This window comes from Miniopterus schreibersii (genome assembly GCF_964146895.1).
Source record: "Miniopterus schreibersii genome assembly, chromosome: 13".
Classification (NCBI taxonomy): Eukaryota; Metazoa; Chordata; class Mammalia; order Chiroptera; family Miniopteridae; genus Miniopterus; species Miniopterus schreibersii.
Window position 1 is genome coordinate 1,970,936 of NC_138113.1, and position 13,203 is coordinate 1,984,138.

A 13,203-nucleotide genomic window follows, 5' to 3' on the forward strand; every position below is an offset into this window, starting at 1 on the left:
ACTGCCAGGGGCCCAGCTGGCAGGACAGTCCGATGCCCCGTTACTCAGCTCTTTCAGATCCCCAAACAAAGGTGGTTTTGAAATGGTTCATTTGGTGGCGGTGAGGTGGCGACTTCGTTCCTGAAACCAGGTGCCGAGATGACAGATACTTCCCTTTAGCCCGTGGGTTTCATCGGGCAGGGAGCCGTAGGGCCGGGGCGCGTTCGCCTGGTCAGGCGGATTGAAACGAGGAAGAGCCTCGGCCGGGCCACCACCTGGGCCCACTTTCTGGAGAAATGTGAGCCCGAGGCGGCATCCGGGCGCCACGAGCGGCGGCTGTTTACGGCAGTTATACAATCGCACCCCGAGAACCTGGCGACTTGTGCTCAGGGCTTTAAGAATCCAGGCCTGGAATGAGGGCAGTGCAGCTAGCTTAGCGCCGGCCCAGGGACCTCGCTGGGGCCCCTTGCCACATCCAAAGGCTGCTTCAAGCGCATTTAAGCAGGAAAACGGGTTGGGGGGAAATCACGAGCTGTATCTGGCCGCAAGGAGTTCGGACGAGAGGACTGAGCTTTCCCAACCTGCATGGTCCCCTGCCAGGCGCAGGACAACGGTGGGAATGGAAATTAGAAGAGACACAGCGTCCTTTCATTCACCGTCTAGGGCGAGTCCGTCTGGTTTGCAGCCACAGTTGCCAGCCCCTCGCCTGGGATTCTTCCCGGGGAGGTAGGAGGCATTTCAAACCTCTCAAAAGAGCCCAGGAAGTGGCTTTAGAAACAGGACTAACCTCTAGCAAGGTGAGGAGCCTGGCCCCGTCGTTCCTCATGGGGAGAAGGGGAGCTACAGGAAGCGAGGCCAGAAACGCGCCACAGGGGACACCGCAGCGAACGAGCTCATAGCCGTGGGCACCGCCGAGGCCCGGGCCTGCTCTTCGGCCGTCCAACCAGCGTCTGCGACACTGTCACTGACGCACGCGGTGGGAGTTCCTGGGACGTGAAAATGAATAATTCTGGGTCCCTGCCCTTGTGGAGGGAGACAGGAAAGACAGACACTAAGAAGCGATGGCCTTATCTGAGGCCAGCGCTGTGGCAGGGGCAGAGCTGGTGATGGGGGACCAACTCCTCCACTGTGGGGTTCAAGGGCGGGAGGGTTTTGCAGGATGGAGAAGGGGGGAGATAGGATAAGAAAAGATGGCATCCGCCCTGGCCAGTTTGGCCCAGTGGTTAGAGGGTCTCGGGTTCGATTCCCGGTCAAGGGTACAGACCTCAGTTGCAGGCTCGATCTCTGGCCTCGGTTGGGGCAACCAGTCCATGTGTCTCTCTCGCACGGATGTTTCTCTCTCTCTCTCTCTTCCCCTCCTCCCTCTCTTCCCCTCTCTCTAAAAAATCAGTGAAAAATATCCTCAGGTAAGGATTAAAAAAAAAATAAAGATGACACTGGAAGTCTAGAAATGGGAGCTCCGGCCACACCTGGAGGCCCAGCTCTTGCCTCCTCGGTGCCCCGTCAGCACGCCTGCCACCTCCACCGCAGAGCAGGGCAAAGGCTCGTCAGGAGACGGGGCGGTCCGAGAGCCTTCAGGAAAGGCCCTAAAGCCTGACCTCCAAGACCCCCTTCCTGTCAGCCGGACGTCGGGTCTCAATGGCACGAGTCCACCTGGCACCGTTTTCATGACTGGTTAAAAATCAGCTGCTGTTTTCAAAAGGAGACCTGTTTCCTTGAAGATCTTTAAATACATTTATGTGTTTTAATCAATTAAGGAGTGCTCGCTCAACACCTCCCCGGTGCCATATCCTGTTTGACATCTATAAATAAGCCTGAAAAAGTGCGACTAAGCAGGAGCTTATCGGCGGTCTCAATCTTCTGGTTTCCGCTTTCATCTCTGTTGGTTTGCTGCTCAGTAAGAAAGTGCAATTTTTTCTTCCAGGAAACACTTAGCCAGTCATGCTTCTCTGGGTTTTTATTTTCTGTACAAAGATCCTAACTTACAACGAAACGAGGACAACGGCATTCGGCAAGAAGAGTGCACGGTGTATGTGGAAATCGGGGCCGCACCTTCCCCAGAAAGGGAATGACACACTCGGGTCCAAAATTAGACACATGTACGACGTTTCCAACAGCGAAAGACTTGCGAGAACCTGTTGGCCGGAGTATCAACAAAAAAAGTCAGCAATTCAGCCCCGGCCGGGGGGCTCAGTGGGCCGGAGCATCGTCCTGTGCACCAAAACGTTGCAGGTTCTGTCACCAGTCAGGGCAAGTACCAGAGGCAACCGGTTGATGTTTATCTCTCACTCTCTCTCTCTCTCTCTCTCTCTCTCTCTCTCTCTCTCAAAATCAATGTTAGAAATTATCCTTGGGTGAAGATTTAAGAAAACAAAGTCCAGCGGCTCCTCGGGTGGCCCAGGCTCCACACGACAGAGCCTGCAGCTCCCTCCTCAGGCCCCTGCAACACTTGGTGGGAGGGAGGACCCGCCTGCCCAGGGCTCTGTGACAACGGCCGACTCAGGGCCACCCCCTCCTGCCTGGGTGCTACCTGGCACTCTCGTCGGGGACAGAGAGAAAGGAGGCCAGGACTGCTGGTGCATTGCATGACTGAGAAATGTTTGCTGTTTGAAGCCACCTCACTTCCTGCCTTAGGCCACAAAGAGGCTTTTTAATCGAGTTCGCCTTTGCTTGTCCCCTAGTCGTCACTCTGCGTCTGGCTCCTTTGGCCTGATTTTCGTTTTCAGAACTGGTTACGAGATGGAACACTTGGTTTCCTGCGCTTAAAACAACCCAGTTCCAAGACGGTCAACGCAGAGAAAAAAAGGTCACCGGGCACCCAGAGGAGAACAGGGAGGAGGGGTGAGTGGGTGGGGATGGCGCCGTGGGAGCCGAGGACAGCAAGCCACGGGGACCCAGGTCCTCCCCCTGCTCCGAGGTGGCCTGGCTGCCGTCCAGTTCCCACGGGAAGCCGAGACCTCGGCTGCAGAGAGACAATGAGTAGCTAGAGGCTCCCAGAGCAAGGCCACCCTCACTTGGCATCGGTCCTCGCTTACCAAGCCCCACGGTGGTGGGCATGTGACTTTCCCCAGCTATAGAGACACATGACTTGCTCTGACATCCCTTAGGATAGTTCCCAAAGCGAGGGAGCCCACACTGAAAGAGTCCCGTGACTGGGACACGCCAGACATCAGGACCAGCACGGCCCTGGCCAGGCCCCGCGGCCGCTGCTAAAACCCAAGTTCTCCGCGTGACTTGCGGAATAGCCTGTGTCACACGCTGTCGTCCCGGTGACTCCTCGAAATGGGGAATCACATCACACACCTGCGAGCACGTAGGCGCCCTGGGCGGCTGAGGGGAGTCTCACGTACTCGCGTTGATTCTGCATGAGCAGAGCAGCCATTTCGCCAAGAAAACTAAAGCGCCAGATTCGAAGGCCTGACGTGGCTCCGAAAAGGCAGCCAGAATCCATTTGGCAAATCAGGTTAAACCCGTGGCCCACTCTCCTCGACAGCATCTCCTAAAACGACGACCAAATGGCTCCGCAAACAGTTGCAGTTTTATTGGGCGAGGGCAGTAAACGCGCAGGAATCGCTCTCCGCTGAGATGCGGGATTCTCTGCACCGCCTGAGCCGCGCTCGCTCGTGTGTTTTAAAACAATTTGCACTTGGCCCTGTGCTCCGGGGTTCTCCCCTGGTGCCGGTGTGGGACTGTGCTGAGACGGTGCGCGCCCGGAGCCGGGGCGGCCTGCAAGCCCATCGCAGCCTCGGCTGGCAACAGGGCTGTGCCCACGTGCCCTCCCGTGCCACCGGCCCACCCGACAGCCACAGCAGCGGCCTCCGCAGAGGGGTGCAGTCACGTTCAAGATGACAGCTCTGGGCACTGAGCGTCCAGGGAGGGGCCCAGGGCAGGAGGAAGGCAGGGGCCACGCCGGCTCTGAGCATCCCCGTGGACACCCACCCTCCCCCCTCTCTGTTCCTTATGTGGGCATGGTGACAGTGGTGATGGCAGGTTGGCCTCCGCTGAAGCGTATCATCCCCGCATTGAGGGTGTGTCTAGATGGGAGACCATGTCCAGCCACGTGGCTGGGAGGAGAGTGGACGCCGAGGATGCTCAGGGTTGACCAGCAGCCCTCCCACTTCTGCTGTGAAGAGAAACCAACAATTCTGCCCCCATGGAGATGCTGAGGGCCCTTCCCGTGGCCCCTTCTCTTTCTCGGAACAAAGAGACACCCCCTTGCCCCACCTGATGTAGGTCCAGTAGGTTACAGAACACTGTTCCTATATAACTAATCCGAAGCTTTAAGAAGAATGAAACTGATCTTGGACCCATTTACCAGATGAGAAAACACACCCACACATACATACACAACGGGACACACACGCCCCTCAATTCCAAGGCACTTGCTCCATGTCAGGGACAACACTAAACTCCTTTCATTCATCATCTCACAGTCCCGCGGGTGGTATTGTCGTCCCCATTTCACAGAGGAGGAAACTGAGGCTCTGAGAGACAGGGAGCCCTGCCCGGTCCGTGCATGCAGCTCGTGGAGCTAGGGAGCCAGAGCAGACGTGGCTGAGCCCAGAACCTGTGCTCTTCCCGGCCGCTGTCCACCCCCGCCCCCGGGGCCCCTGAGTGACGATGGCTCTCAACGAGACCTGGAATAACACCTTGCTTTCCCAGCTGCCGTCTCATTGAGCTTCTGTTACCGTCTGTTGCTTGAATAATTTAAAAGCATATTTTAGGTCATATGTGTTCATTATAAAAAACTAGAAGAAAACAGAGTACTATGAAAAAGGAAGAAAAAATATATGCAATTGTCTCATTGCCCAGGTGTAGCCACTGTCCATAACTTGGTGCCTTCTTTCTAGCCCTGTTTTTATTCACACACACACGTACATGCTATGTACATATGTGTTTTTACATGATTGGGCTCACACTATACCTACAATTTTATAGGCAATAGTTTAAACCTAGCATTTCAGCATAAACATCTCTCTACGTCTATGTCATTAACTGCTCTCCAGTGGGATCTTAATGGCTTCCAAATAGTTTACTGTATGTATTTAAACACCAGACTTTATTCTATTTTGGGCATGAAGACTGCTCATTTCCAATTTTTCTCGTATTTTGTGAGATGAATTTTAAAACGAAGTCCTTGGCGATACATCTTTATGAACGTACCTGAATAGTCCGTGAGACTGTCGTCCTGGGAGTGAGCGCGCTGAGCAAAGGCTGCGAGCGTGTCTGAGATCCTGCGTGGATGCTGCCAAATTGCTCTCTGGGAAGGCGTTCCGGCGTCGCGCTGGCTTCGCTGGCTGCTGAGTGAGATGGTTTTGTACGTGTCGCAGGAAATATTCAGTTGGTGGAGCCAGGGCCGAGCCCACCTCACGCTCCCCTGCGTGGGCACACCAGCGCCCGTTGGCGCCCATGGGCACGCAGAAGGGGAGCTCGCAGAGCCACCCACGAGGCACCTGGGGAGATGCTGGGCAGCAGGCCTGCCTCAGACCAGGGACCCCAGGGATCAGCCATCCATTCACTTATCTCTCATCTGCTGGCCCCCTGGGGTCAGAAATTTAGGGAGCCCCTTGAGGTAGCACCGGGCCACGAACAGTGGCCTTCACTAGGCAGACAATGACAGAGGCAAGATGCCCTCTTGTCTATCCAGTGGCCCTGAAGGGTAGACAGCGGTGACCCCAAGTGTCCCGGACTTCGGGGGATGCCCAAAACAACTGAGTGCAACCTGGGAGGAGCCTGGTATTACCTTATGGCTCAGGGGCAGCTCCTGAGCCAGCGGACAACTGGATGGGGCTCTCATAGCTGTTCTCCACAGTCTGCAGTTCTCCACAATTCTCTACAGTTCCTAAGCATTTAGTTGGTTTTCATGGTCAGAATCCTTTTGTCAGTTCAACTTCATACATTTGGACTGTGGCTTCCTTAACTCCACTGACCTTGGTAGGGAATGAAGGGCAGGGGGCCCCCAGGGGCCATCACATCGCAAACTGAGACTCCTGGGTCGCAGGCCTCGATCCCAAACATCTCTGTCCTGGTCACCTTCGTCTCAGCTGGAACTGGGCACAGACAAGAGCCCCGGGCTTCAGCGGCTACGGAGCTGAGTGCCCGTCGGAGCAGCTTACAGTCAGAGGGAGGACAGGCTTAACGACACTAAGAACGGGGCTTTAATTTACACCTCCCCAAAATATAATTGCTTATTTAAGAATGCTTTTCTCCTTGCTAACAGAAATTAGCGAACGCAAAAGTGTTTCCGCTCCAGAAACGTACAGGGAGCTCACAAATCCAGCATCACGGAGCACACGGGCTCATCGACGCTTCCACATACGAGGGTCAGAAGTCAAGCACACGGCTTCTCCTCAAAGTTCGAGGCTTAAAGGTGTGCCCTAGAAAAGAACCCAGCCCAGCGGGCGTGGCTCAGCGGTTGAGCGTCAACCTAGGATCCAGGCGATCAGGGTTCGATTCCCGGTCGGGGCACATGCCCGGGTTGCGGGCTCCATCCCCGGTCTGGGGCGTGCAGGAGGCAGCCGATCAATAACTCTCTCATCATTGATGTTTCTCTCTCTCTCTCTCCCTCTCCCTTCTTCTCTCTGAAATCAATAAAGATATATTTAAAAAACAAAAAAGAATCCAAATAACTACAGTTCATATCGCCATCTAATAGTTTTTATGCTATAAACGTCGGCCAGCACTCACCCTGTGCCCTGCACCTGCTTATCCAAGAGCATCATCATCATCATCATCAAAGACGGTTACTGATCACCAAACATGATTACTGAGCTCCGTTAATCCCTACACCTCTGAGATGTGGGTGATACTATTAAACCCACTTTGCAGAGGGAACAACAGAGACTTGGAGAAGCCAAGCAGCCTCCCCAGTTTCAGATATTCAGAAACTTGCTCATACCAGGCCTTGCCGAGCTCCACATCCGACATGCCGGGGTGCCGTGGACACCGAGCATCTGCAACCCCAAGATAAACAGTCACTGGGTGCACCTTCTCTTCTAGGTGCTTCCTACGCGGGACCCAGAACCCAGCAACCTCACCCCAAAGGCCCCCCGTGTAAGGGAGGAAACCAGTCAGTCAGGAGGGGAGCCTGACCCAGGCCTGTGAGCCATCCGACCCCAAAACCTGGTTCTGCCATCTCCCTGAGCTCCCCGCTCCCTGCCTGCACAGCAAAACCACCCTGGGGACTTTCTAAATGCCCAGGCCCCGCCCCCAAAATCTCTGATACCATTGGCCCGGGGTGGAGCCCAGCTTCTGCATTATTTTTAATAATTTCTCAGGAGGTGTTGAGAGTCCACTGGGCAGGGGGCTGGTCATTCCTGCATGTTCTTTCGCTCCTCGCAATGTGAACAGGGTGGTCACAGGCACCGTGCCCTAGTTACAACTGCCAACACCACACTTCCTGCCCCCGGGGGGGCTGCCAGGCCAGTGGGAGGCTGGGCATGAGCAGAAAACCACATCAGAGGGGAGTCTTCACTGCTCAGGGGGCTGAGCGGACACAACCCACCAGAGCCCGGCAGCTTCTCCTGCCCACCTGGTCCCCCTGGGCTTTTCTGACTGCCCACCAGGTCCCACTAGGCCCTTCTGACTGCCCACCAGGTCCCGCTGGGCTTTTCTCTCTGCCCACCCGGTGCTGCTGGGCTTTCCTCCCTGCCCACTCGGTCCCACTGGGCTCTTCTGACTGCCCACCAGGTCACGCTGGGCTTTTCTCTCTGCCCACCCGGTGCTGCTGGGCTTTCCTCCCTGCTCACCCGGTCCCACTGGGCTCTTCTGACTGCCCACTGGGTCCCACTGGGCTTTTCTGTCTGCCCACCAGGTCCCTCTTGGTGTGGGGAGGAAGGAGCCCACCCATCAGCAGGGGCCCTCCCAGATCAACTGAGTCAGGCAAGACTCACTCATGGTGTTCGATTTCCACTTTAGCTCTGAGAAACAAAATGAGGATCTGGGTGAAAACAGAATTGTTCAAGATTTTTCCTTCTAACTGGGAAGCCCATGAGGGTAGGAGAGCCCAGAAAATCAGTCCCGAGCACTGTGCGTGGCAGGGCCGCCTTCCCGTCCCGTTCCTCAGGGAGGGGCCCCAGGAAGCCCTGGATGCAGCACTGTGCCCATGGTCAGAAAGAGCGGAGGACACCCCATCCCTTCTCAGGTCCCAGTCAGTCACCCACAGGCCAGTTCCCTTTGCTGAAGGACCAGCCCCCCCTCCTCGGGAAGGCAGCTTGGGGGCCGAGACCACAGGGATTGAGAAACAGGTCACCCGTGGGGCGGGAAGGCCGCTCGTTGTTTCATCTAACTAGGCTGCTGGAAAGCCCCGGGCCCACAATTACCCCCGAGTCACCAGATCACCAGGGGGCCCTGGATTTTCAGCACCCGAAATGTACCCGGGGAGAGAAAGAGTATCGTGCAGGAATCCGTGGCTGAAACAGATCCATTCACTCAGCAAAGATTTCCCAAGCGCCTCGCAGACACCAGGGAAACAGCTAAGGGACGCTCAGCTCCTGCCCTGGACAAGCTCGCCCGCCAGCCCAGGGGGTGCAGAGCCGGGCCCCCCGGAGCAGAGGCCGCGTGGCGGAGGTGGGCGGGCAGGGAAGGCCCGGCCGTGCCGCCTGGGCCATCTGAGGAGGGGTCCTCAGGATTAAAGGGTTTGATCTGGCTGGTATCTCACCCCCACCCCCACATTTGGTAGGAAAACTAAGATTGTGGGAGGGTGGGCACAGGCGCCGAGGTCATGGGGTACCCGGCTCTAGAACCTGTGTGCTCAACAGCACCCCAAGTCCTCCATCAGGTACAGGGTGAAAAGCAGTCTGTGTATTTGGGGGCTGCAGGCTCTAGGTGACGTCACGATCAAAGGAAAAGTTTCTGGGATGAAGTCCCAGCGCCCACCACTGCGTGGACATGAAGAGAGAGGGTCTCCAAGGCCGCTCAGGGAAAACGCCCAGAAACACGGGAGGAAAACCACGCATTCATTCCCCTTACCAGGCGGGAGGGAAGTAGCCTGGTCCTCGGCGCGTTCTCACTCCCCAAAGTCTGCTACTCCACTTGGCTGGGACAGAGGCCGAAACAGGGCTGGAGCAGGAGCGGAGGGGGAGAGCTGGCCTCCAGCCGAGCTGACCAGGGAAGGCTTCCTGGAGGGGGAGAACAGTAATTCTCATGAGCCAAGTCCCACGCACGGGAGACCTCGTGCAACGGAATGGGGTGAATCCCTCGGGATGACTTAATCGGATTCCGAATGAGGCAAAAAATCAGCATTGTAAGCTTTGGGAGGCGGCCTCGAGAACGTAAATGTCGCCCTGGCCAGTGTGGCTCAGTCGGTTGGGCGTTGACCCCTGCACCAAAAGGCTGCCAGTTCGATTCCCGGTCCAGGCACATGCCCGGGTTGCAGGCTCTACCCCCAGTAGGGGGCCTGCAGGAGGCAGCCGGTCGATGTTTCTCTCTCTCGTTGATGTTTCTAGTTCTCTCTCTCTCTCCCTTCCTCTCTCTAAAGTCAATAAAAAACTTTTTTTTTTAAAAAAAGAAAGAATGTAAATGCCTACAGAGGGATGATCTGAAAAAGTGCCTGTGAGTGGTTTTCATGAGGTCATTATTTTTATTGAATCGTGAAATACCGAGAACTTCTGTTTTTATTTTTTTTAAAAACCTCAAATGACAACACAGAAGCACGTCAGGTTCACCCATTAAATGTCACCTGCCCGGGAGGAGTGTGCACTGTGATCACCAGCCCGGCTCAGTGCATCCCCATGTCATCTACAAGTAGCCGACGGTTTATTTCGCCTTTTTCTCGGCTGCTGTTTTAACCATTTCAGAGAAATGCGCTTGTAGCCAGTCAAATCAGAGTATAAAGAAACGAGCCCGGGCACAGAGATGGAGCATCATTGCCACCGCTTCCATTGTTTCAAACACAAGGTTTTATTTCGAGAAGAAAGTTTAATTAACCAGAGGTGGGTCGCTCAATTCCTTGACTCCAAAATCGCGCAAGATTCCACCTGCAGAATCCGCAGCCTCTAATTACCGCCTCACAGCTTAGAAGGGAGAACCTTTCCTCGGAGCGGCTAATAGCGTTATTACGGGAGATAATTACAGATCAGGCGTCTGGCCCATGGCACCGGAATGCGTGGACCGAGTGCTCTGGTTTTTGAACTTTGATAGTAATTTGTTAGGGAAGCACTTTCTCCCCCCCCCGAACGGCATTGATGTTTGGGATTTGTTGGGGGGTTTTCCTGCCCTTTTTTCCTTTGTAAGAAGGGAGGAGAGAAGAAGCGTTTAGAAATCAGTCCTCTACTGGATGAATTTCTTCACTTCCCAGAAAGCAAGAAAACAATTGTTTCCTGTAATTGGACAGTTTGATTGGAGGCAGGTGGTGCTGAGCCGAGGAAACCGGAGCCACAAAGCCAATTTTGGCTTCAAGCACATTTCCTCTCGTTCTCAACTCCAGCCGTACAACATGTAAATTGGCTCCACAAAAGCCAACTATAAATTTAGTTCCCATTTCTCTAACAAGCACCTTATCAGCCGTGAAGAGTCTTAGCGGGGGGGACAGCGTGCGAGGCTGACGCGATGGTAAGGCTGCCCCGATGGTAAAGCTGCCCCGATGGCAAGGCTGCCCCGATGGTAAAGCTGCCCCGATGGCAAGGCTGCCCCGATGGTAAAGCTGCCCCGATGGCAAGGCTGCCCCGATGGTAAGGCTGCCCCGATGGTAAAGCTGCCCCGATGGTAAAGCTGCCCCGATGGCAAGGCTGCCCCGATGGTAAAGCTGCCCCGAGATGCCCCAGCGTCAGTTTCCCAGCCGTGTGCCTGCTGCCACGGAACAGGAATTTATGAGCGGTTCTGGAAGCATTCAGTGCCATCGCTTTAAAATATGCTGATATCTTCTTTTTCCAGGTCCATTGGCCTCCACGTTGCTCGAGCTGCATTATCTTGAGTTAATATTTGCTTTCAGTATTTTTGAGTAACAGGCCAAGTCGACTTGGCGCCGCGGACAACAGTCATCGGTCCTGAGAAGGGGCCAAAATTGGAGGCGTGGGGAATGGAACGATAGGGAGCCCTGCGGCCTTTGTCCAGACGTCTCGGGCCCTGTCCTCATTTCTTTTCCCAAGAGCTGGCTCAGTCATCTTAGCCGCTGCACGGCAGCTGGCAAGTAATACTCCTTTATCACAGATGGGGAAACTGAGGCCCAGAGAGGTCACTTGCTTTGACCAAGGTCACACAGTAAGTCAGGAGCAGAGAGGAAGCGACAGACCCAGAGGCTAACTCCTCAGCCCACTGCTCCAAGTACATATTTGTCTATTAATTTCCTCCCTACCGTAAATCCAGAATTCAAAACAGCCATTTTTAAGAAACTTGGAGGGGGGCGTGAGAGGAGGCAGGAGGAAATTTATCTGATAATACCATCAAATGATTCTCCCTTGTACAGTCTACACATCAAATCGGTTACCTCAAAGGCCCAGCGTATTTTATTACTAATTTCTAGCCATGCTTATTTTTTTTTTATGTGAATCTAATGTTTACATACATGTTGGGCTCCTTGTTTATTGTTAGAACTTGAAAATAAATGTGTCTATAAACTAGTCCCAAGTAGATGAGTGGCTAAAACGACCTCGTTCTTGCATCAGTTTTTCCTGCCGATCTGCATATCTGTGTAAGTTTATTGTACTGGAAGCAGGCCGCCGGGTTCCCCCAGAGGCTCAGGATTGCAACACCGTCTCCCGGTGTGATTGCATCAAGGAAACAGCGCCGAGCTCTCCTTGCCAAGCCCGCAGATACCTGTGGGTCAGAATCCCGACTTCATTAATGACAGTCTCAGAATCCGAACACCGAAGGTTCCAGTGCAAACAAGGGCCCCGCCGGTGACTCTTCCTTTTCATCTTCGACTAGAGACACTCTCTAAGGCGCCGGTGTGAAGAGAGATGTAAAGTCTCCTGCCCTTTTGCTCATGCTAATTACCCAATTCTGCCCCAAGACAACAGCCCCGTGGCCCTGGCGGCGAGCAGGGGACAGAGGAGACCATGCGCCCATACCGGGGACACTTGTACGAAGGATCTCGTGCCCATCAAACCTGTCAGGAGCAGGCGGGGTTTGTGCGGGCAGTCCTGGTTGATAGCTAACTCAGAAATCCTGGCATCGCTGCAGAACCAATATTTGCGCAAAGGTGGCACCATCTTAAACAATGTCCTCAGTGTGCAGGGCACGGGTGGGCCTTCGATCAGCGTCCAGCAAGACATTCGGCTTTTTCCTCCAGCTTCTCTGAGCAAACAGGCCGGGCTGGGAGGGGCTGCGGGGCAGGGGGCTGGGCAGGGCGAGCGGGATGGGAAAGCGGGTGCCCTCTCTCCGTGGGCGCCCCTACCGCTCTCCACCCGAGCCAGGCCGGCCAGGCCAGATCGGACAGGACGTAGCCGTCGGGGGAAAGCAGCCCCCGGCAATGTTTGTTTTTGCAAACGTGCGGAAACGGCTACACGGACCTCAGTGTAACCGCCTGAAGCCAGAAGCACGTCGTGTTTCTCTGGACAAGCAGCAGCACCTTGGAGGGCCCTGCCCCTGGACCACCAAGCGCAGCCGGCAGAACCGCCCGCCTCCCCCTCCCCGACTCTCGGGCTCAGCCCGTGGGAACCATGCCCACCTGTTGCTCTAATGCTCTGCACCCAGAACACCTCCTTCTGTGTATAATACCATTTCCCCCCAAAGCCCGATCTTCTCCCAGAAAACAGCAATAAAAAGATCCACGCTTTTGACAACTGAACCCAGAACGTTATCAGAACGGGTGACCCAGCTGGGTACAGTGGAAACAGTCAGCAGCCACCCCCGGCGACTGAGACGTGACCTGTACCCACAGCGCCGAGAGGTGATCCGAGCCGAGAGGTGACCCACACCCACCACACAGGGACCCTGGCAAGGCAGCAAGCCAGGGTGGGGGATCGTTAGAGGCATCAACACACTCCACTTGTACCCCCTTTTCCTGGGGCTGCCGCAAAGTACCGCCAACAGGGTAGCCTAAAACAACAAATTCTGGAGGCCAAAAGCCCACAAAGAAAGCACCACCGGGGCTGTTCTGGCCTGAAACCTGCGGGAGCGAGCCCGCCCGGGCCTCCTGGCTGCCGGCAGCGGGCCAGCAATCCTTAGCGCTTGTAGACTGAACGTTTGTGCCCCTCAAAATTCAAATGATGAATCCCTAACCCCAACGTGGTAGTATTTGGAGGCGGTGTCTTTGGGGGTGATTAGGCCACAAGGGTGGGGCCC